Genomic DNA, 26,961 nt, shown 5'->3' on the forward strand with positions numbered 1-26,961 from the left:
CATTCAAGGGGAAGCTCTAATGCATCTACCACTTCCAACATGATTAAGGTGAAGATTTTATCTTCACATCTCAATTAATTATTTTCATTAATCAATTTGGTAAAATGACTTCATGATTGCAAGAAGATCTATAGGTTGGATGGGTCATCAAAATATATGCATGAAGAAGGAAGATAAGCATAGTCCTCTACATAACTGAAGTCATTAAACACATCAAAATAATTCATGGAAATGGATACTTATGAAAGATCCCCTAATTGGAGACACTAAAGAGATGTATATGATAAAATCATTCTCTGAAAGTACAATGAAGAAGGTCACATGAAATCTGATCTACATGAAAGTAAAGGGTATCAACGGATGTAGGATATCTTCATAAGGTCCCATCTACAATATCTAGGAAGGAAGATAACCGTCATTGACACATAATGCACTAACAATTAAGGTAAAAAATATCCATGGGATAAGAAAGTTACCTCATTCGAAAACTTATGGTCTCTATGCTAAATAGAGTAAGACAAGTTGATGGAAAAAGTATTAAAGGTTAAAAGAACTCAAACATGTGCAAAAAGGAAAGGCAAGTTTGGTCCTCAAGAAAGATAGAATACGTATAGCTAAGGCTCAATGCTATGGAAATATTATGCAAATAAGCTCATATCACTGGAAAGATGGAGGAATCTAAAGAAAAGGGGCCAAGGAAAGGGGGAGTAACAAATATCCACTCTGAGTAAGATGGTATCCCTCTCAAAAGGGTCATATCATAAGCTCCTAAATCTTGTGTTATAGATATGTCCAAGATAATAAGATGCATTGTCGCATCATGGAATCATTAGAACTTGTGACATCACCATAGGAATCATGAAGGACAAAACCCATGGCAATCAAACATGAAGGATATGGATTTTGGGAATCTCATTGAACATTGAAGGAAAGGAGAAGTCATCGAGGACAAGGTTCATCATACATCAAGACAAAAAGGAAACATCTACCATATGGAGATATACAATATCCTCAAGATTCTCTAATGGAATCCTCATCATAGGATTCACTAATCTAGAAAGGAAGAGAGTGTTTCAACAAAAACTCCAACTTGTAGAATCTGTCGATGATGTTATTGTGACATAAGAGAAGAAGCTAGTCAAGGGGTTGAAGACACTTCAATCAAGGAAGCTTCTAGAAGAAGCCTAGATGAACGAATGGTAAAATAAGGTATGTATACTTGTGTATAATATTATAATGTCATGTCGTATGGTTGCAGGTAACATAGATCATTACTTCTATCTTAAGAAGCATGATCAAGAGAAACACGATCTTCTCCTCTGAAAGCATGCAGGAAGGCATAATACACACTAGATGAAATCAACATAATATGCCCTCATATGAAATATGAGGTGGTTGACCACAATTAATAAACTCTAATTGGAAGCACTTGGGAAGGTAATTTGTAAATATGGAAGAGATCATGAGATATGAAACCCTGATGAAGGTGATCAACATCCAAAAGAATAAGAAGACTTAACTAGAAAATTTCCTGGAAAAATAGGAAGACTCTGATGGAAAAGATGAAGACCCTTGACAATGGATATCTATGGGAGATGTGTCAAAATGTATGCATGATGTTGATACCTACAAGAGGATTTCATGACGAAGTGCCATCTTGTAAGGTATGATTTGATTTAATATGATGTTTACATTTCTTGAATAATATTTGGATAAGTTCATGCAGAGCTACTCAAACAAGAGTTCTAAATACAAGTACAAATAACATTCAAATCTTGGATAAAAGAAGCATGATGAGAAAGAATTAGTCATATGAAGAAGTTTATGGATATGAAGAAGGGCACTTCCCATGAAGAATGGAGTTACATGATGAACTAACGAGGAATGTTATCGATGGTTGTTGCCCTACAAGGAAGAAGCTCAACTGAATTTCATGACATCAAGGAGAGAAGTTGATCAAGCAGCTGAAGGACCCACAAAGAAGAAGTTTCTGATGTATAGAAGAGTCCCTAGCTAAGAGGGAGCTCTAACAAGTTCATAATTAAAAGGGAGCTTGAGCAAGTTCCTGATCAGAGGGAGCTTGGGAATATCTTCCACAGTTGAGAGGGAGAGATAGACACAAAATTCTTGTCTTCAGTTTGGAAGAAAAAATGGAGGATTGGGTAATCATTTGGCATCTAATTCTCTTTGAGGATGTGTAGGGCATCCAAGACAAGAGTAGGTAAGAGGATCGATATTCTTTGAGGGTTGGGAACCCAAGATAAGAATAGTCTTATAATACCATACTCAGTGAACACCCGGGTGGGTATGTACCGTGAGAGACAAAGATGAAGGTGTTTATACTCATTGGTCTCGCCAACATTGTGCTCTGATATGATGAGAGATAGATTTTTCAGTCAAGGCCTTGTTGTGGAAACACTTTTGGTTACTATGAAGCTATACAGATGGGTTACCAATCTGATTATTCTTATGAGAAATTCTTCAAATTGAGAATGACCAAGTACCATCATGAATTCCTCCCTAGTTAAGAGGGAGTGTTGAAGAAAGTGTAACTAGGTTCAGTCTTCATGACATTGTAATTATGATTTTTGTAAACAAGAAAATGAATTATTTTTGTATGCCTTGCTGCATGGGTTTCATGAGCAAGAAGTTTATTTATTAGTGGCTCCCATTGAGAGCCTTAGGATTTATTATTAAAAATTCAAAGTCATGAAGATATCTTCTTGAGCAAATATGAAATGTATATGAGTCAATCTAGTGTCTAGATCAGCCCTCCAAGACAAGCATAATCCTCTTGAAGAAGAAAGGAAACAAAACGAAGTAAATATAGTCATGTCAGCTCAAAAATGAAGACAAAATAGTTCACTTGGTCATGTCAACTTAATATGTGGGTGAAACTACTATAAATATGAATGTAAGTTTAGAATTACAGTCAAAATTTTTTGGACAAGTCTCTGCAACTTTGGATGAGGACAAAACCTTAGCATATCTTTGAAATCTCGGTCAAGTTCAGGGGTACAAGAATCTCGAATGAATAACTAGTACAATGTTTCGCTTAGGAGAAGGATCCCTATGGTTTTCAGATAGGTATTACAGGGGTACACACTGTCAGCATACTCTCACAATATCGGTTAAGAAGGAGCTCAGTAATTCCACAGTGATGCATTCTCAGCATATCCATGACAAGTATGATCTTAGTGAACATTGTCACATTATCACTAAAGATCTTAGTAAAATCATGATGAACATAGTTACATTCTCGGTCAAGGTGCAGTCATGATCCTAACATGGTTATGATCTCGATGAAGGAACAACTATGATGAGACTGTCATGATCTCGGTGAATCAAAATGAAACTCTTATATACATATCTCAATATGGAGATCTAGTTGATGAAGACCTCGGTGAAGGTATAACAAAGATGTTACAATAGTAATTAAGTGGTGCAGCAGTGATGGCTTCAATGGTGCAACACTGATGATGAACTTAGCATTGACAAAGAAGAGGATTGGTGTCTTGGTCTTGGAGTGGCCTAATAGGTCAAGGGTCATGGTCTTGGTATTCTTCAATTGGAATCTCTATAAAAATAATTTTGTGCAGGTTCTCCTCTAAAAGAGTGAGAGGTTTTGGCCCTGGAAGAAAGCTAACATCTTTTATTCTTGTCTCTTTGTTCTGGTAGCTATTTGATTAATAAAGAAGATACACTCTAATAATAACAAATGAAAATTGTGCTAAGAAGAAAAGTTAACATACTTCACAAATAGTTATCATGAAAGAAGAATCTCATTAACTCTAATTGCCTTAGATTCTTCACCTAACAAAGTCAAATTGGGGAGACATCTACAAAGTCAGTTTCTATTTATGGTTGTAAACTCTCTCCTATACTTGTCAATAAAAGAGTATCTTGTTTTCCTATATTTTGTGTGTTATGTTTTCACTCATGTATTTCAATGCCATGTTGATTCACTGAATAGAGATATTATATTATGAGACATGGATGTTGTGGATCTTTTGCTTGTTTTAATTGTGTGTGCATGTTCTAATTATAGCACTTGGAGCTAGAATTGGAGATTATAGGCGAGGATGAAAGGAAATATTGTTGTAGATTCCGGGTAGGCTTCTTTCCCATACTTTAATTTCTCTAAGGAAAACTTCATGCTTTTTGTATTTTGTTGTTCTAGATCTAGGGAATTCAATTTTATCTGCAATCATATAAATTCTGCATAACAACATTCTTTTTATTAATCAGCTTCATGGTAACCTGATTAGTTGTAAAAAACCAATCATTCATCCTCTTCCCTTGCCCCCACCCAACTTGTTGCAACTCATGTTCATTACTTCAGTGTTAATTATGAGAATTGACATGAATTTAAATTGTAGCATGGAATTTAGATCGAGATATATCTTTATCATTCTCAATTACATAATTCCTCATCAACTCTTCTTCTTATGCAAACACAAGAAACATTCTTTACAAGGCAATCCATATTTTCACATACCAAGTGTTCTCAACTAAAATTTTCCTCCAAATCATTATAATTGCAATAATAAACAACGTTCCCAGGGTGCCTTCTTGTTCATATGTGGAAAGTGTAACGTTCACTTGACATGTGTAAGTAAATTTCATCGTCTCCATGAAATTGTTTCCTACAAAAGTCGAAAACTGGATGACCCATGAAACCTCCCCTTTATATCTAGATACCATCCACTTCTAGGCCCCCTCTAGCTAAATGGTGTTCTAGTTGAGCACAAGTATAAAGCTTTTGTTCGCAGATAAAATATTTTTGGCCTTCCAAACATAAAGGGCACATACGTATTGTATGTGCGTGAAATAAGTGCCGCGTAAAATTATCTTTGTCATTGAACTCTTGAACATGTTTTTTGAACTTTGTGTATGCTTCTTGAGTCCCATTTGTATTGTCATAGGCATGGAAGCTCAACCTACACATTTATTTGATAACTTTTTAATGTTTCTCATCATCAAAATAAGCTTGTGTGTCTAAATGAAACCAATAATTTCCTAATTTTCCCTCATTTGTCTGAACTTGTAGATTACCAAAATCCCCTACTCCCTCTGTATAGTCTCCTAGGACCTTAGTTACCATGACAGTAGGGAATTATTGTTTACAAATGCAACAAAATTTATCGTCAAGGATAAACTGTAGCTTTGCAAAATGTATGTTAAGCACACATCGTGATGGCCACATAGACCATACACCAACCTCTCAAGTAGTTATGCACAAACAACACAACACTCTTCCATTCCCTGATAAATATTTTTTAAAGAAATCGTAACAGTGGTTTGATCTCTTTTATGTGAAAACCTATGAAAAAGATATTTCATTACTTTTTTTCTAATACAAGTTTAGTTAAATATGGACTATCCACTACAACTCCTATAACATGAAACTCATTGTCAACAGAGTCGTGACTATGCTAGTTATTTTAGAGGATAATGGTCAAGTGAAAAATGTTATAACATTCCCAATCTCATCAGCTAGCAAATCCTTTTGAAAGGGATCATTTTCCATTGAGAATTCAGTTATGGTATCTGTTGTAGTAGTTATAACAACCCTAAAATTTGACCTACATCAAAATTTTGGAGAGCCCCCCCACTAAACTTTCAAACCTTTGTCGATGCCAATACTGAGGTTTAATACCTTTTCTACTTATCATAGTTTTCTATAGGACTTAGGATAGTTTTGATTTGCAGGATTTCAGCTAAGTTTTCCCGAAAGGTTGCTAGTCACATAATGAGTCTATAGCCTAAGCCCTAATGTTGCAACTTGTGTCCTTCTCCATCATACCTTATTTAAGTCACATTTTCAGATTGGTCGTAAGGTTTCATAGTCGCTTAACTATTATCGCTCAATTTCACGACCTGCCCTAACCTACGACCTAGAAACCTCACACAGACCTGTCACACACAAAATCATGGAGTCACTAAATCACATTATTGATATAATCTTCTCGTGTGATCCCTCCTAAGTTGCAACCTCATAATCATTTCCCCCACATGTGTGTCCTTTTATATATATAACCCTCACCCCTCATTTGTCATTAACCCAGTTGTTTGAAGCATTGGAACAGGCAAATTTGGCGACTTGGTCGGCATGTGATTTCTCTCCTCCAGGTAAGTTACCCCTCATCTACCTTTGCAATGAGTGGAATTTAACATTTATCCTCATCTCTGACCCTGCCCCTACACCATAATTTTCCCAAATTCATCATTTTCTAAAGTGGCTATCTCACTTTTTGATTTGTGAATATTTAGTGATTTTGTTGGCGCTAGTCTATGTTCAGCTTGGGCATTGGATTCAACTTCACTACCCTCTTGCTTTTCATCTATATCCCAATAGTTAGGAGTATCATGGAGATAGAAAGTTTGGGAACCTTTGATACTCTCCTTTTCTTTTATTTTTTCTTTTTCTCTTTTGCTTCTCTTCTTGCTTTTTCTTCTTGCTGTTCATCATGGAGAAGCTTAAGATTAGCTAGAATTAGCTCAGACTGGGATCCTAAATCATCCAAAACTTCCTTTGCATGTGCAAACCATGTGGTAAGGTAATTACCAATCTGATAGGTTTGATCTAGGTCAGTGGTGTTTAATGCATTATGCTCTATCAAGGGAGCACAGTCAGCTCGGGTCGGCGGCTGTTTTGACACAGAAGAGGTGGTGCAAAATTTTGTCTTAGGAGGCCATTTCCCACCCTTTACAAAATGATGATTTGCGCATTGCCATTCTTCAACAGGAGGAAACTGGGTATGAGAAATATGATGCATTTTATTTATAGCTAAAAAAGGTTTAGATTCAGGTATATACAGTTCAGTTGATGATAACTGTGGTTCAAAAAGACTGACTTCTTCAATTGGAGGGAGATCAACGCGTCTTGAAGAAGAAGCTTCAGTAGAAGGTACAGGGATTACATAACGTCGTGGCCTGACGATAGGTTGAGGAATCTGTGGTTTTGCAGGAATAAGCTTTACCTGACCATTATTAATTGAGATTCTTTTGAGTTTTGACTCAGGCTTGCAATCATCTGCAGTTGCCTTATATTGAAAATACCAATTGCTTGGCAATTCAGTTTGATCATGTAGAACACCTTCAACTTGAGAATTTGAAAGACCAACAGTAACACGGTCTTTTAAAATGGGTTGTTTGAGTTTAGGGTGAGCTATGTTGGTTAATTGAAAAGAAGCTTGAACCAGTGTAGAAAGATGTTGGGTCCCTATAATACTAGTGATTACCCCATTACTACTATAGTTATACCCCTTATTTATATTGTTGTGCCCCTATTACCCCCATATTGTTGTTTCTGTGCCCCATAGAATCCCTCTATTGTTATTTTTGTGGCTTTATATTATTATTGTTAGGTCGGTTGGATTATATTGTGACTCTTTAGACTCCTATATATAAAAAGGAGGTTTTTTCATTTGAATCATCAAAGAATTGTTCATTTATGTAATGTAAAGGAGGTTGCCCCCTTGAAGAGGTTGAATTCTAAGGCGTTTATCTATCTTTTCTATCTTTTCTTGAGCTGGTTTCATAACATTTGGTATCAGAGCTTTGGATTCTAGGGTTTCGCTGCTCCAAATAGGTCATTGTGGAATTTTCGCTATAACTTTTGTCTGTGACGCTTCAGAAGTCGCAAAAAACACCCATTTGAGAAGAAATCACGCTGAACCTTGGGTCCGAATTTCAGAGCTTTTCGCGGGATATTTTCGGAGATATGATCTGAGGAAGTTGGTCTTTTTGCAGACTCCTGAATTACATTCAAAACACGTGACCTGGGGAAAATGGTCATAAATTTCTCTCTGGGAATCAGATTGAAATTTCGTAAGAAGGTACAGAAAGAGGACGGACTGTAGTTTCTTTTATATCTTTTTCAGAACCAAATATCGGAAATTGTACACGTGGCACTTCATACAACTTCGCTCTTCTGGAAAGGTCTATAATCAGGTCATCTTGGGAGATTGTGCATAACTCTTTCTTGGAGAATCCAATTTGGATCAGACTAGTGGCATTGGAAAGAGGACACAGAGAGCTACTACAGGTCACAAATTTAGAACTAGATGATTGGAAAGTACAGAGATACATCAGAGGCAATATCGAGCTCCTACAAAGTGAAAAAAGGTGTGTAGATTTTTTAAAATTTTTGCTTTAGCTTGGTTTGAAAATTTATTTTGAAGGAATTCAAAGGGCATAGTAGAGCATTATTATCGGTAACTGATGCCCCGAGGAAAGAAAATGCAAACACCTAGTAAGGAACCTGAAAGCTCTAGCATGACTCATGAAGAAGAAGAAGAAATGCTACATGATATATCAAAATTACAAGAACAAGTGCAACAAATGTCATTCTCACAAAAGTTAACAGATGCTAAGATAAATGGCGTGGAAGCTAAGATAAATGGTGTGGAAGCTAAGATGGACAATTTGAAGATAGATTTGAACACAAATTTGAAGACATGCATGGCAGATTTGAAGACAGATTTGACAAATTTTCTACAAGAAATACTTACTAATGGTGAAAAGGTAGTAAAGGAAACTCATGATGAGAACAAAAGAAATGTTAATCATGATTCCATAGACGCTAATGTTGGATCGAAGAATCACCATATTCCAAAAATCGATATGAGGAAGTTTGATGGCAAGGATCCCGCCACATGGATATTACAGATGGAGCAATTCTTCGATCTCAATAATGTGCAAAAAGCACAAAAGGTACGTATGGCAACTGTATATTTGGAACCAAATCAGTTTGTATGGTATCAATGGCTTTGTTCTCGTAAACAATTTATCACTTGGGCAATTTTTACGGAAGAATTGATAGCACATTATGAGGATACAAAAAGCAACACTTTTTTTAGCCAATTGATAAGTCTCAAACAAAAGGGTTCAATAATGGAGCACATTGAGGAGTTCCAAAAATTGAACATAAGGGTAAAAGATATTCCAGAGGAGCATAGGATTGATGTGTTCATAGGGTCTTTAAAGGATAATATCCAACATGATGTTCGCCTTTGGGAACCTGATTCATTAGAGAAGGCATTCAGGTTAGCAAGAAAAATGGAAAGCAAAATTATGGCAACTAGGAAGCATACCACTCACAACTATAAAGACGGAAGTGTTGTTGCCCCTAGTCTTCCACAACCTACAAGGTTGACACCACAACAATTGGAAGAAAAAAGAGCAAAAGGGCTTTGTTACAATTGTGATAGCAAATACACAAAAGGTCATAAGTGTGCTGAGAAGAAATTATTCTACATAGATTGTGAAGAGGAAGAAGAAAAGGAGCAAGAAAGGTCAAAAGAAGAGGATATATTCCAGGAACAAAGCCTAGATGAAGAACAAATAAATCCGACCATATCTTGTAATGCATTGGCGGGAATTACCACTCCTCAAACCATCAAGATAGAAGGACAAATCAAGAAGAAAAAGGTAATAGTGTTGATTGATTCAGGAAGCACCCACAATTTTATTCATTGTAGGGTAGCAAAAGAATTGAATTGCTTCCTATATCCAGCACCAGAGTGTCAAGTGATGATTGCAAATGGAGGAACAATAAATTGCTCTGGAAAGTGCCATAATATCAAGCTATCCATGGGAGAATATGTATTGACTAGCCCAATGCTTTCCATTCCAATGGGAGGTGCTGATGTTGTACTAGGAGTCCAATGGCTACAATCCTTGGGTACAATAGCTTTTAATTTTCAAGAACTTTTCATCAAATTTTCTACGGAAGGAAAGGAAGTTGAATTAAGGGGTATTGCAGGGAAACCAGGAAAGATAATCAGCTCTAATGGCATGACAAAGCTTCTAAAAAAGGAGCAAAGAGGTGTAATTGCACAATTATGTTCGCTAGATGTTTCCACATTGGAATCATCTATTTCTCCAGATCTCCAAAAAGTCCTGGACAATCATTCCAAGGTATTTGAGACTCCCAAAGGTCTCCCACCTATGCGTGATCATGATCATGCTATTCATCTGATTCCAGGAAGTGTTCCTCCAAACATCAGGCCGTACAGATATCCCTATGTCCAAAAAAGTGAAATTGAACGTATGGTTGCAGAAATGCTAGAGGCTGGTATAATTCAACCGAGTCAAAGTTCTTTCTCAGCTCCAGTAGTATTGGTGCACAAGAAGGATGGATCATGGCGCATGTGTCCGGATTATAGGGAGCTCAACAAGCTCACTATTAAAGATAAGTTCCCCATTCCTGTCATTGATGAATTACTGGATGAATTGCATGGATCAATTTACTTCACCAAGTTGGATCTTCGTTCGGGATATCATCAAATCAGAATGAAGATTGAAGACATTCCGAAAACGGCATTTAGAACTCATGAGGGTCATTATGAATTTTTGGTCATGCCTTTTGGCCTTACCAATGCACCTTCAACATTTCAAGGTTTGATGAATTCAATTTTCAAACCATTCCTTAGAAAATTTGTGTTAGTATTTTTTGATGATATACTAATCTACAGCAAGTCTTGGAAGGATCATGTTGAACATGTTGACAGGGTGCTACAACTATTGGAGGAGAAACAATTATATGCAAAAAGATCCAAATGTTTCTTTGGAGTCCAGGAGGTGGAATATTTGGGTCATATTGTATCTCATGAAGGAGTTAAGGTAGACCCTAGCAAAATTAAAGCCATTAAGGAATGGAAAATCCCCACATCCATAAAGCATCTGCGAGGATTTCTTGGGTTGACAGGGTATTATCGCAAGTTTGTTAAGAATTATGGGAGAATAGCAGCACCTCTAACAACATTATTGAAGAAAGATTCATTTTCATGGACTCCGGAAGCAACAAAGGCCTTTGAACATCTTAAAGAGGCAATGTGCCAAGCACCGGTCTTAGCTACACCGGACTTCACAAAAACCTTTATTGTGGAATGTGATGCTTCAGGAAATGGAATTGGTGTTGTTCTAATGCAAGATGAAAGACCCATTGCTTTTGAAAGTCGTCCAATCAAGGGAAAGTTTTTAAACAAAGCTATTTATGAGAAGGAAATGTTGGCAATACTCCATGCACTTAAGAAATGGCGACCCTACCTAATGGGAAGACACTTCAAGGTAAAAACGGATCATGATAGCCTTAAATACTTTTTAGAACAAAGATTATCCTCTGAAGAGCAACAAAAGTGGGTCACAAAGATGTTGGGTTATGACTTTGAAATCATCTACAAAAAAGGGAAGCAAAATGTGGTGGCAGATGCACTCTCAAGAAAGGATGAGGATGTGGAAGCATTGTTGTGTGCCATTTCTATTATCCAACCAGATTGGATAAACGAAGCAAGGGAGGAATGGAAGAATGACGAAGAAGTGTGGGCACTTATTCGAAAGCTACAACAAGATTCCAGTACTTCTGATACATTTAGCTGGCAAAATGATTCGTTATGGTACAAAGATCGCTTATACCTCTGTAAGAATTCCCAGCTAAAACAAAAGATTCTTATGGAATTGCACACTTCTCCCTTAGGAGGGCACTCAGGATTTTTAAAAACTTACCACAGGGTTAAGAAGGAATTTTTTTGGGATGGCCTTAAATCAGATATTCAAAAGTTTGTGGCGGAATGTTTGGTTTGCCAACAAAATAAAGTTGAAACAATTAAGACACCGGGTCTATTACAACCTTTATCCATTCCAAGCCAACGTTGGGAGGAGGTTTCAATGGATTTTATCACAGGTTTACCCAAGTCTGAGGGAAAGAGTGTCATCATGGTGGTAGTTGACAGACTTACCAAGTATGCACACTTTTGTGCATTATCACATCCATTTAAAGCCAGTACAGTTTCTACTGCATTTATGGAAACAGTTCAAAAGCTACATGGAAACCCAAAGATTATTGTAAGTGACAGAGATCCCATTTTCACTGGAAATTTTTGGACAGAATTATTTTCTTGTCTTGGTACTCAGTTAGCTCATAGCTCATCTTATCATCCTCAATCTGATGGGCAAACTGAGATAGTAAAAAATGTTTGGAAGGATATCTTCGTTGCTTTGTATCTGATAAACAGACACAATGGGTCAAATGGTTGCCTCTGGCTGAATGGTGGTATAACACTTCCTTCCATACAGCAACAAAAATGACCCCATTTATGGCACTTTATGGGTATCAACCACCATCCATCACATCATATTTAAGAGAAAATTCTAAGGTTCAGGCAGTGGAACATCACATCGAACATCAACAACAAGTCCTCCAACTCTTAAAGGATAACCTCGTGTTGGCACAAAATAGAATGAAACAACAGGCAGATCAACATCGCAGTGAAAGAAGTTTTGATGTAGGTGATTGGGTATTCCTACGGCTACAACCATATAAGCAAATGTCCCTAAAGCAAGCTAAGAAGGATAATAAATTATCACCAAAGTATTATGGTCCGTACAAGGTGTTGCAAAAGATTGGTACTATGGCATACAAATTGGAGCTTCCTGCAGCTTCTCGATTGCACCCAGTTTTCCATGTTTCATGTTTAAAGAAGGTTATAGGCGACAAGCTCCCAATTCAAACAATATTTCCAGAACTTGACGAGGAAGGAAAAATTATATTGGAACCGGAAGCAGTCACAGAAACAAGAACTCGACAGCTACGAAATCGATCAATTTCAGAGTATCTTATCAAGTGGAAGAACTTATCCACTGAAGATTCCACATGGGAGGATGAGAATTTTATGCAGAAGTATCCAGAATTACTCAAGCGTTGAGGACAACACTTTTTTGAAGGAGAGGGGCATGTTGGGTCCCTATAATACTAGTGATTACCCCATTACTATTATAGTTATACCCCTTATTTATATTGTTGTGCCCCTATTACCCTCATATTGTTATTTCTGTGCCCCATAGAATCCCTCTATTGTTATTTTTGTGGCTTTATATTATTATTGTTAGGTCGGCTGGATTATATTGTGACTCCTTAGACTCCTATATATAGAAATGAGATTTTTTCATTTGAATCATCAAAGAATTGTTCATTTATGTAATGTAAAGGAGGTTGCCCCCTCGAAGAGGCTGAATTCTAAGGTGTTTATCTATCTTTTCTATCTTTTCTTGAGCTGGTTTCATAGCAAAAGATACTCAGTATCTTCTATCATTTGAAATCCTTGAACTCCTACCAAGAGTTTCCAACAATCTTTAAGATGGATATCGACCAAGATGATTGAATAATCATGAAATATTATACCATATTGACACCCAGTAGATAGATTACCCAAAATAGTTATTATTCTTGCATGGTCATAAATCTGGTGACGGGTATCAAAAACTTCAGCAATGCAGGGAGTATTTAATCCATGTCAGAACAAAGGAGCAAGACCAATTCTAATACCACCAAAATGAAGATAGGAATACTTCTGATCCTTTACATACTGTTGAAATTTCTTGATCTCATCATCAGAAAATAGATTTAAAGTGACTATTTGGACTGCGGGACCAGAAATTTTTATAGTAACTTCCACTTCTTTCAAAAAAGATTTTCTTTTAAAAACAAACGACATAGGAAATTTATAGACATCAGTAGCATGGAGAGCAGGAGGATTCCAGCTCTTAGGATTCTCAATTGCTTCAGAGTTTTCAGTAGATGCAAGGTCAGATTCAACAGTTCGAGAAGAGACTTTAGTTATAACTTTACGATCAATAGATGAGAAAGAGTGTAACAGATTTGCCATAATTACAAACTATACCAGAGATTGACTAAAGTAGTGTTTATCTACTCAGCAATTGTAGAACAAGAGCTTTTCGAAGGCTTCCTGGCTAGCTTTAGACTCTATCTGTAGTTTATAACTTAGGACCAGAACAGGGCTCTAATACCAATTAAGATGACGGACTCATTAACTTACTTGAACCTTTGAAGAGTATGCTAAAATTCCTCACACCATCCACCACGGGCTTGAGAAATACGAGGACACATGACTCCTTCAGTCTTCAACTCGCTTTACAATCCCGACTTAAGGTGATCTTGGAACAAACTATCCTCAGACAGGCGGCCCAGTAGGCTTCAGAATTAATTCAAATAAAAATGTTACATACCAAGTTATGCCTCATAGTAGAGCTTTCTGGTCTCTGATCTCTTAAAGCACAGAATAAAAACACTCTTTCACACACTCACACATTCACTCAAAACACAGACGTCTCTCTCTACACACACAAGACTCATACTTATAAGTTTAGAAACATATGAGAATTACTGAAGGTCTTGTCAGACATTGCTTAGTCCAAACGGTGTTTGTTCAATATTCTCGAGTACAATAATTAAAAGAAAACGCACTACCAAGGTCCCATCAAACTTCTATCACTATCATAATCGGAATCAGGATCATGTGCTTCTGATGAAGATGAGGGAAGCTTTTGCTTTGACCATGATTGATTTAACCACTCCAAATATTTTTTCTACCATGTGTGGTCCTGTTGCTCTTGAGCATCTTGGTACAAATCCACGGAAATAGTTTCTTTTTCGTCGGATACCTTCTCTTTTCCTTTTGCCGTAGTTGCTTTTTCTTTTGTCAAGACTGTAGAAGATTCTCCTTTTAGTGGTGCCTTGGATGATTGTCCTGTATCAAACTTTATCGTGTCAGTCATAACATAGAGATTCTTTTGTGGAAAGAGATATTTATTGTCCTCTTTCGTCCATCGATTTACATGATCCATGGGATCTATCTCAATGTCAAGGAAGGAATCTTTTTTGCTTTTACGAAATTTAGACATTGTTTGAACTGACAATTCAAATCCATCTAATAATTCCCATTTGAAAATTTGAAACATGCTGATAGATTGTTCTATGGCACATTGGACCCATAGCTTGCAGTTATGATTGATATTCTCTTGTTGCTGCCAACCTAATTCAAAAATCATAGATGAACAAACCTTGGTTGACAATAATAAATTTATCAAACAAACTACATCATCACTCCAATTTCCTGCCATAACACTAATAGTAATTAATTCCTTTGAATTAATTAGTAATTTGATTACTCCAAATCTTCCTTGAAGTGTTTCCAAAGTTCTGATCATAGACAATTTTTCAGGTAACTTGAGGCTGTGAAATTCTTTAAGCCAGAGAGTGATTTTCTTAATTTCTTCATTATTGTTGGCTATCACAGAGGCAGCAACTCATTCAGGGCCATATAATTGTGCAAAAGGATTTGGGATAATAGGATTTATAAACTCTAAGCTTTGACAATCCCAAGGTGTCGAGAATGTTCACAGATATTGCAATGTCCTTTCAACACATTGAGAAGCTCTTGTCTGTGGCTTCTTTTGACAATGGCCATTTTTTATTTCCCAATCTGTAAATGGTTCAAAGAGTTCATACTGGGGAAATGAATCTGTTCCTGCAAAATTTTCATCATTTCTTTGAAGAAATGCAGCATCAAGTTCTTCAAAAAGATCAGGAATTCTTAACGACTTTAGAAACCTTCCTACCCTTTCGGTCATATTTATTTCATCCAAATCCAGCATTTTAGCAGAAGTATAACTGCAAAAGAGAAATCTATACCTCCAATGATCTGATAATAATTCAAACTTTGCAAAACCTTGATCATGGATTTAGTATATTCTTTAGTCCAGTAATCATCAAGAGTCTTGAAATAAAGTTTTACCCTCATATTTGGCAGAGGATATACCTTTACCAATTCTTCATCTAGACCCAACAGAACACCAACATTTTTGGACTACCAATCTTGCCATCTGTGTATCCATTGATTTCTTCTCATTCTTAGTCCAATAACCTTTTTGATTTCTTCGACCACATCACCAAGAATTAATTCAAGAATCTGAAATATTTTTACAAAAGTTTCAAAGCTATCATCTGTAGGGGTCTTACCAGGAATAACAAAAATATTAGTTCTTTGGTTATGAACATGGGCCTTGTTCATTTCTCTAGTAAGAGAGTCGGCTAAATAATTGGAAATACCTGGCACCCATTCAACATCAAAATCATACATTTGAAACCATATCTGCCATGCCAAAAGTCTACCTCTTGCGAGCTGTTTTGATATCTTGGCTGATAAGAAATATTTGAAATTCATTGAGTCTGTTCTTATCAGGAACTTGGCAGGGGCCAAATATAATTCAAATTTTTGTATGCCATTAAAAATGGCAAGAGTTTCTTTTTCTACTGGAAAATAATTTTTCTGGTGAATCAGAAATTCTCCAGAGGCATATGCACATAAAATTTCTTCTCCCGTCTCTTCCTTTCTTTCAAAAAGGATGGCTGCCCAAAAATTATCGGACGCATCAGTCTGAAGGATGAGAAATCCATTACCTGGCGGTTTGAGCTCGGGGAGATTTTTGCATTCAACTTTTAACATTTGAACTGCTGTTGTGGCTTCTTGTGACCATCCAGAATGCAAATGTCTTCTGATTGGAGTAGTTTTTTCTGACAATATAGGAATGTATTTATGCACATAGTTGAGTATTCCTAGAAATCGCTGAATCATTTTAGTATCCTATAACTGATTGGGAAATTCAGATAATTTTGTTAAAACATGGGGTTGCATCTGAATTTTACCATTGATAACATGGATACCCAAAAAATCAATACTATCTTGAAACAGAAGCATTTTCTTTTCTGACAAAACAATACCATGTTGCTTTGCTTCTTCAAGAAATATCTGTAAATGCTTCATATGTGATTCAAGATCCTGACTGTGAATCAAAATGTCATCAATATAGAAAACAATAAAATCATATTTACCAAAAATATAGTCCATTCACCGTTGAAAGAAAGCTATAGCATTCTTCAGTCCAAATGGGACTACTCTCCATCGGAAAAAACTTGCGGGACATGTGAATGCAGTTTTGTGACGATCTTCTTCTTTGATTTGTATATGGTAATAACCAGACTTCATGTCAAACTTACTAAAGATCTTGCTATTCTAAATTTTTTGCATAATTGTTTCCTGGTGGGGCAGAGGATAGTTGAAGCCCTTTGTGATTGCATTCAATGGTTTATAATTAATGACCATTTGATCTTTTCCTCTGACTATCTCTGAGTGATTTCTTACCAGGAAAGCAGAACAGGAATAATGAGAAGAAATAGGTTCGATTAACTTGAGATTTAAGAGTTCTTCAATCTGCTTTTTGATTTCCTTTTCATCTATTGGAGTACAGGGTATAAGCTTTCTTGTAACACCATTGTCATGCAGAGTAATTATTTCTTGCTGAGGACTTTATTTAGTCCAGAATGCTTGATGATTTTCAGAACAACATTTCAACAATTCATCATACATAGTTATTTGTTCAGGAGACCAATCAGGATTTCTGTTTGTCTTTTGTTTTGATTTTGTTTGACTCCTTTCTTCATAAATTTGCAATACTTCTTTCCAATTATGAGAAGTATTCTGGGATGTTTTCATGCCGGCCTTCTTTTGGCTATTTTCTTTTATGGCTTCTGAATTAGCCAAAGTCAATCTTGGAGCTGAGATTGCCTTCTTTTTTATATTCAGAATAACTTTTTCATCACTAATTGTAACTGGCAACACATAATTAATAAACGACATTCCAAGAAATAAACTTGCAGAGGCATCATAGTGCTGAATTGCAAAAATTTTTACAATACTTCCCCCTACTCTTAAAGATACGTTATCAACATAGTGGGTGAGATTGATAGGGCCACCAATGGTCTCAGAAATCATAATATTTTGTAAAGGCTTCCATAATCCTTTGAATAAAGATGGGTATGCTAAGTTAATGGAGCCACTTGTATCAATGAATGCATCCACAGTGATCCATTCACCTTTAACTTGGACTTCAACAGGAATATAGAGAAGATTGTTAGTTTTAACAATCTTTTTGAGAAAAGAACTTTCATCAAGATTAACAGATGTGGGAACTTTCGAGTAAAGCTTATTCCTGCAAAACCACAGATTCCTTGACCTATCATCAGGCCACAATGTTATGTAATCCCTGTACCTTCTACTGAAGCTTCTTCTTCAAGATGCGTCGATCTCCCTCCAGTTGAAGAAGTCAGTCTTTCTAAACCACAGTTATCATCAATTGAATTGTATATCCCTGAATACATTTTTTAGATGTAAATGAAATGCATCGTAGTTCTCATACCCAGTTTCCTCCTGTTGAAGAATGGCAATACACAAATCATCGTTTTGTAAAGGGTGGGAAATGGCCTCCTAAGGCAAATTTTTGCACCACCTCTTCTGTGTCAAAACAGCCGCCAACCCAAGCTGACTGTGCTCCCTTGATAGAGCATAATGCATTAAACACCACTGACCTAGATCAAACCTATCAGATTGGTAATTACCTTACCACATGGTGTGCACATGCAGAGGAAGTTTTGGATGATTTAGGATCCCAGTCTGAGCTAATTCTAGCTAATCTTAAGCTTCTCCATGATGAACAACAAGAAGAAAAAGCAAGAAGAGAAGCAAAAGAGAAAAAGAAAAAAGAAAATAAAAGGAGAGAATCAAAGGTTCCCAAATTTTCTATCTCCATGGATACTCCTAACTATTGGGATATAGATGAAAAGCAAGAGGGTAATGAAGTTGAATCCAGCGCCCAAGCTGAACATAGACTAGAGCCAACAAAATCACTAAATCTTCACAAATCAAAAAGTGAGATAGCCACTTTAGAAAATGCTGCCTCTAAATTCCCTCCCTTCATTTTTCCATCTCTCCAAAAAGCCAGTGTACTTCGTGAAGTACATAAGTACCCAAGGGTTGAAGAATACTTGTTTGCAGTCAATGCCACTGGATATGTTCTAGACTTAGACAAATATACAAATCTAGCTAAATCCACCAGAGTTTGGATTGGTGCCCTATATCAAATGCAAATTGTCTCTAAATTAGATAATCTATCTATTTTTGCCTTAGCAAAAAAACGAATGGCTGGAATTGTATATGACTGGTGGATGGGACCATCAGAAGAAGAATGGATGCATGTAGCTGCTGCAGGATTAGCTACATTAGAATTGCTACTCAAAACCCAATTTGTCCCCGAACCAGCAGATGAAAAGAAACAGATTATAACAGATCTAGCAAGAATGGAATTGAAGGATTTAAAGTTTTTAGATCAGTTTGGTAATGATTATATGGCCAAGATCTATAAAGCTAATCTTACCAATGATTCTACTCAAAAGATTTCATTCCTGTCAAAATTTCCTGGTAATCTAGGTGATATGATAATGAAAGATCTGGACGTTCAAGGGAAAAAGATTGAACAGACTTATTGGATAGATCTCTTATTTCAGTGTCAAGAAAAAGTTAAATATCTTTGTTGGCAGAAGAAAGCTCAAGATTTTTCTCTTGGTCTTGATGTTTGTCATTCTGTATTACCATGGACACCATTCAAAAAGAGAAAATCCAGAAGATATGGAAAATTCAGGCCCAAGAGAGTAGCCAATCCCAGAAAGCCATTCTGCAAGTTCAAATATTTAAAAAAGCGCAGGCAACCAAAAAGAGACAATGCATGTTTTATATGCAAACAAGAAGGTCACTTTGCCAGAAAATGTCCCAAAAGATCTTCCAACAAGTTGAAAGCATGTATATAGATTGATGACTTTGTAGATAATTGGTCAATTGTTGTTTCCCAAGATGAAGTATCAGATGTATATATTTTAACTGATGCTTCCTTGTCAGATACTGAGTCAATTCCCGACACATGCTAGAAAATGAATATTTTCTATGATTGTTCTGAATCTGAGAATGAAACTGACTTTCATTTTACTGATGAGTATAGCTCCGATGACTACACTGATGAGACATCTGAATCCATTTCAGATGATGCTATCTCTACTGTTCCCTCTCTATCTACCGATCGAGATACTAAGAATTCACACTCCGTTTTAAATTCTCTGCCTCCACAATCCACATTGAATTCTTTTTGTCCTTACCCAAAGACAGTTTCTCAGTCATCTTCATCTTTTCTCGTTCCCACTTTTTTTAATCTCGATGAAAGTTCTTTTCTCAAAAAGATTGTTAAAACTAACAATCTTCTCTATATTCCTGTTGAAGTCCAAGTTAAAGGTGAATGGATCACTGTGGATGCATTCATTGATACAGGTGGCTCCAATAACTTAGCACGCCCATATTTATTCAAAGGATTATGGAAGCCTTTACAAAATATTCTGATTTCTGAGACCATTGGTGGCTCTGTCAATCTCACCCACTATGTTGATAACGTATCTTTAAGAGTAGGGGGAGTATTGTAAAAATTTCTGCAATTCAGCACTATGATGCCTCTGCAAGTTTGTTTCTTGGAATGTCATTTATTAATTTTGTGTTGCCAGTTACAATTAGTGATGACAAAGTTATTTTGAATATAAAAAAGAAGGCAATCTCAGTTCCAAGATTGACTTTGGCTAATTCAGAAGCCAAAAAAGAAAATAGCCAAAAGAAGGCCGGCATGAAAAAATCCCAGAATACTTCTCATAATTGGCAAGAAGTATTGCAGATTTATGAAGAAAGGAGTCAAACAAAATCAAAACAAAAGGCAAACAGAAATCCTGATTGGTCTCCTAAACAAATGACTATTTATGATGAATTGTTGAAATGTTGTTCTGAAAATCCTCAAGCATTCTGGACTAAAGAAAGTCCTCAGCAAGAAATAATTACTCTGCATGACAACAGGGTTACAGGAAAGCTTATACCCTATACTCCAATAGATGAAAAAGAAATCAAAAATCAGATTGAAGAACTCTTAAATCTCAAGTTAATCGAACCTAGTTCTTCTCATTATTCCTGTTCTGCTTTCCTGGTAAGAAATCACTCAGAGATAGTCAGAGGAAAAGATCGAATGGTCATTAATTATAAACCATTGAATGCAATCATGAAGGGCTTCAACTATCCTCTGCCCTGCCAGGAAACAATTATGAAAAAAATTCAGAATAGCAAGATCTTTAGTAAGTTCGACATGAAGTCTGGTTATTACCAGATACAAATCAAAGAAGAAGATCGTCACAAAACTGCATTCACATGTCCCGCAGGTTTTTTCCAATGGAGAGTAGTCCCATTTGGACTGAAGAATGCTCCAGCTTTCTTTCAATGGCAAATGGACTATATTTTTGGTAAATATGATTTTATTGTTGTCTATATTGATGACATTTTGATTCACAGTCAGGATCTTGAATCACATATGAAGCATTTACAGATATTTCTTGAAGAAGCAAAGCAGCATGGTATTGTTTTGTTAGAAAATAAAATGCTTTTGTTTCAAGATAGTATTGATTTTTTGGGTATCCATGTTATCAATGGTAAAATTCAGATGCAACCCCATGTTTTAACAAAATTATCTGAATTTCCCGATCAGTTACAGGATACTAAAATGATTCAACGATTTCTAGGAATACTCAACTATGTGCATAAATACATTCCTAGATTGTCAGAAAAAACTGCTCCAATCAGAAGACATTTGCATTCTAGATGGTCACAAGAAGCCACAGCAACAGTTCAAATGTTAAAAGTTGAATGCAAAAATCTCCTCGAGCTCAAACCACCAGGTAATGGATTTCTCATCCTTCAGACTGATGCATCCGATAATTTTTGGGCAGCCATCCTTTTTGAAAGAAAGGAAGAGACGGGAGAAGAAATTTTATGTGCATATGCCTCTAGAGAATTTCTGATTCACCAGAAAAATTATTTTCCAGCAGAAAAAGAAACTCTTGCCATTTTTAATGGCATACAAAAATTTGAATTATATTTGGCCCCTGCCAAGTTCTTGATAATAACAGACTCAATGAATTTCAAATATTTTTTATCAGCCAACATATCAAAACAGCTCGCAAGAGGTAGACTTTTGGCATGGCAAATATGGTTTCAAATGTATGATTTTGATGTTGAATGGGTGCCAGGTATTTCCAATTATTTAGCCGACTCTCTTACCAAAGAAATGAACAAGGCCCATGTTCATAACCAAAGAACTGATATTTTTGTATTCCTAGTAAGACCCCTACAGATGATAGCTTTGAAACTTTTGTAAAAAGATTTCAGATTCTTGAATTAATTCTTGGTGATGTGGTCAAAGAAATTAAAAAGGTTATTGGACTGAGAATGAGAAGAAATCAATGGATACACAGATGTCAAGCTTGGCAGTCCAAAAATGTTGGTGTTCTATTGGGTCTAGATGAAGAATTGGTAAAGGTATATCCTCTGCCAAATATGAAGGTAAAACTTTATTTCAAGACTCTTGATGATTACTGGACTAAAGAATATACTGAATCCATGATCAAGGTTTTGCAAACTTTGAATTATTATCAGATCATTGGAGGTATAGATTTCTCTTTTGTTGTTTATACTTCTGCTAAAATGCTGGATTTGGATGAAATAAATATGACCGAAAGGGTAGGAAGGTTTCTAAAGTCGTTAAGAATTCCTGATCTTTTTGAAGAACTTGATGCTGCATTTCTTCAAAGAAATGATGAAAATTTTGCAGGAACAGATTCATTTCCCCAGTATGAACTCTTTGAACCATTTGTAGATTGGGAAACAAAAATGGCCATTGTCAAAAGAAGCCACAGACAAGAGCTTCTTTATGTGTTGAAAGGACATTGCAATATCTGTGAACATTCTCAACACATTGGGATTATCAAAGCTTAGAGTTCAAAAATCCTATTATCCCAAATCCTTTTGCACAATTATATGGCCCTAAATGAGTTGTTGCCTTTGTGATAGCCAACAATAATGAAGAAATTAAGAAAATCACTCTTTGGCTTAAAGAATTTCACAGCCTCAAGTTACCTAAAAAATTGTCTATGATCAGAACTTTGGAAACACTTCAAGGAAGATTTGGAGTAATCAAATTACTGATTAATTCAAAGGCATTAATTACTATTAGTGTTATGGCAGGAAATTGGAGTGATGATGTAGTTTGTTTGATAAATTTATTATTGTCAACCAAGGTTTGTTCATCTATGATTTTTGAATTAGGTTGGCAATAGCAAGAGAATATTAATCATAACTGCAAGCTATGGGTCCAATGTGCCATAGAATGCTCTGTCAGCATGTTTCAAATTTTCAAATGGAAATTATTAGATGGAGTCGAATTGTCAGTTCAAACAATGCCTAAATTCCTTAAAACCAAAAAATATTCCTTCCTTCACATTGAGATAGATCCAATGGCTTATGTAAATTGGTGGACGAAAGAGGACAATAAATATCTCTTTCCACAAAAGAATCTCTATGTTACGACTGACACGATAAAGTTTGATACAGGACAATCATCCAAGGCACCACTAAAAGGAGAATCTTCTATAGTCTCGACAAAAGAAAAAGCAGCTATGACAAAAGGAAAAGAGAAGGTATCCGACGAAAAAGAAACTATTTTTGTGGATTTGTACCAAGATGCTCAAGAGCAACAGGACCACACATGGGAGACAAAATATTTGGAGTGGTTAAATCAATCATGGTTAAAGCAAAAGCTTCCCTCATCTTCATCAGAAGCACATGATCCTGATTCCGATTATGATAGTGATCGAAGTCCGATGGGACCTTGGTAGTGCATTTTCTTTTAATTATTGTACTCGAGAATATTGAACAGACACCGTCTGGACTAAGCAATGTCTGACAGGACCTTCAATAATTTTCATATGTTTCTAAACTTATAAGTATGAGTCTTGTGTGTGTAGAAAGACATGTCTGTGTTGTGAGTGAATGTGTGAGTGTGTGAAAGAGTGTTTGTATTTTATGCTTTAAGAGATCAGAGACTAGAAAGCTCTACTCTGAGGCATAACTTGGTATGTAACATTTTTATTTGAATTAATTCTGAAGCCTGTTGGGCCACCTGTCTGAGGACAGTTTGTTCCAAGATCGCCTTAAGTCGGGATTTTAAAGCAAGTTGAAGACCGAAGGAGGTGTGTGTCCTCGTATTTCTCGAGCCCGTGGTGGATGGTGTGAGGAATTTCAGCATACTCTTCAGAGGTTCAAGTAAGTTACTGAGTCCATCATCTTAACTCAGAATATTTCTTCAAATCTATGATGACCCCATACTCTCTAACCCCTTGTTTCATCCACTTAACATCACATTTGGTTCCCACCTCCCACTTGAGGCACATTTCCTCTCTAGTTGTCCACATTTAGACCTGTTTTCCCTCTTTCTACCTGCATCAAGTGCATTATTCCTTATGTGATCATCTAAACCCATGGGTTAACCATGTAGGCTTTAACCCTGTATAGAAATGACCTTCAAACAAATTCTTAAAACATAAAAATAAACAATGGATAGAACATAAAATATATACATATGTTTTCTCCTGGAACCTAAACCAGGAAAACCAAATTGATTTGACAAAAATTATGTACCAAAATATTCACTGTCTAATTGAATCACAATAAGAGAATATAAAATATTTCAATATTGGTACTGCAGAAGAAATAAGAAATGTTAAAGTCTCAGTGATTTTTCCCGGGATATCAAAGAAAAATATGTCAACTTATTCAAAGAATACAAAGATGTATTTGCATGGTCCTATGAAGATCTGAAAACTTATGATACAACCATCATTGAACATAAAATTCCTTTGAAACCATGAGCTAAGCCATTTCAACAAAAATTGAGAAGAATTAATCCAGTTTTATTGCCCATTATTGAGAAAGAAGGAAGTTGTTAGATGCAAAATTTGTTGTTCCTTTAAGATATTCTGAATGGATAGTTAATTTGGTGCATGTTAGAAAACATAATGGAGAAGTAAGGTTGTGTGTTGATTTTAGAAACCTGAATAAATTATCATTGAAACATAATTATCCACTTCCAAAAATGGATCAATTGCTTCAAAGAGTAACAGGTCCAGATACAACTTCAATGTTAAATGGTTTTTCTGGGTACAATCAAATTTTGGTCAGTCTAGAAGACAAAGAAAATATAGCTTTTACAACTCCATGTGGTACCTTCATGTATGCTAAAATGCCTTTAGGTTTGATTTATGTTGGTGCAACATTTTAGAGAGCCATGGATTTGGCATTTGTTGGTAAGATAAATAAATTCATAGTTATTTATCTTGATGATTTGATAGTATTTTCAGAGTCTCATGCAAACATATCAAACATTTGAAGAAAGTTTTTCAGAGATGTAGAAAATTTGGTATTTCTCTTAATCCCAAAAAATCATTGTTTTCCATGATGGAAGGGAAATTGTTAGGACATATTATTTCAAAAGTAGGAGTTACAATTAACCCTAAAAGAGTTTCATCTATTCAGGTAATCAGTCTGCCTAGAAATAAGAAAGAAATTCAATCATTCTTAGGGAGGATAATTTTTTTAAGAAGGTTCATATCTAATTATGTTCAAATTGTTAAACACATTACTGATATGTTCAAGAAAGATAATGAAGTCAAATGGAGTACACAAGCTAGATTCTCTTTTTATCATATCAAAAAAGGAATTTATGAAGCTCCAGTACTTGCTAGTCCTGATTATTCAAAACTCTTCAATATTTTTTCCTTTGCTTCAGATACAAATAAAGATTTTAGAATTTATGTCCTACATTCTCCCATAATTACTTATGTTCCTAATAATGTAGTGAATATAGTGTTGACTCAGCCTGATACAGTGGAAAGAGGGGGAGATGGACTGCTAAGATCCTGGAATTTGATCTATATATCAAACCTACAAAGCTGGTGAAAGGACAAGGTATAGCTAAGTTGTTGGCATAATCAAATTGAAAAATTTTGGGCATAAACTCAATTTTGCAGGTTTGAAAGGAGAAGAATCCACAAGAACCGTCTTCCAATTCAATACCAGTACCACTTACTTTGGATATTGATGAAAAAAAATTATTTTCAGATTGGTATAAAGATATTGTACATTTTTTACGTAATTTTGAATACCCTCTTCAATTCACAAGGAGTCAATGTAGATCTCTTAAGCTCAAAGCAATGAAATATTGTATAGTAAATGCATATTTGTATTGGAAGGATCCATTAAATATTCTTTAATTTTGTTTGACCAAGAGTGAAATAGAAGGGGTGATTGAACAATTTCATGAAGGAATTTGTGGAGGTCATTATTCTTGGAAATAAACAACACACAAAATACTTAGAGCATGATTTTATCGGACAATGTTGTTTGCACAAATTGGTTCAAAAGTGAGAGGTTGTATTCCTTGTTAGATCTTTGCAGGAAAACAAAGGTTAGTTTCTCTCCCTCTTATTCCAGTTTCAGTGTAAGCTCCTTTCTTCCAGTGGGGCTTAGATTTCATTGGTGAAATAGTTCCCTCTTCAAGCAATCAACACAGATGGGTACTTACAATGACCGATTACTTCACAAAGTGGATAGAGGTTATTCCTGTGAGGAATGCAACTGATGCTCTAGTTGTGAAATTTATTGAAGAAAACATTATGTCTAGATTTGGTTGTCCAAGACAAATAGTTAGGGACAATGCTCAAGCTTTTAATATCATTAAAATAATTTAATTTTGTAAAAAATATCAAATTTCTTTACATCACTCTGCACCTTATTATCCTCAAGGGAATGGGATAGCAAAATCATCAAACAAAAGTCTAATAAAATCATCAAGGAGGTGTTAGCAGATCATAAAAAAAAAAACTGGGACAATCATTTGAAATATGCAGTATGGGCAAACAGGGTTTCATTTAAAAAGTCTATTGGTAAATATCCTTTTCAACTTGTTTATGGAATAGAAGTTACTTTCCCTACTCAATTAGCATTTCCAGTCATGAAAATTTTGTAGGATTCATATGAAGACACTGATGATTTTTCAAAAAAGATAAATAAAATTATCAAACTAAATTGAGACAGGGAAGAAGTTCGGAACAAACTGCTACAATATCAGGACAAGATGAAAGTTTGCTTGACAGGAAAGCTAGAGAAAGTGATTTTGGACAAGGAGACTTGGTTCTCAGATGGGATGCAAGAAGAGAAGAAAAAGGAAAGCATGGAAAATTCGACAATCTTTGGTTGGGACCTTTCATCATTGCAGAAATCAAAGGCAATAACACCTTCATTCTTCGGAATTTGGAAGGAGAATATTTCCCATTGCCAGTCAATGGGCAGTATT

This window comes from Pinus tabuliformis, chromosome 6 (assembly GCF_031772625.1).
Source record: "Pinus tabuliformis cultivar Carrire ecotype Pingquan chromosome 6, CPIR1, whole genome shotgun sequence".
NCBI classification, from domain to species: Eukaryota; Viridiplantae; Streptophyta; class Pinopsida; order Pinales; family Pinaceae; genus Pinus; species Pinus tabuliformis.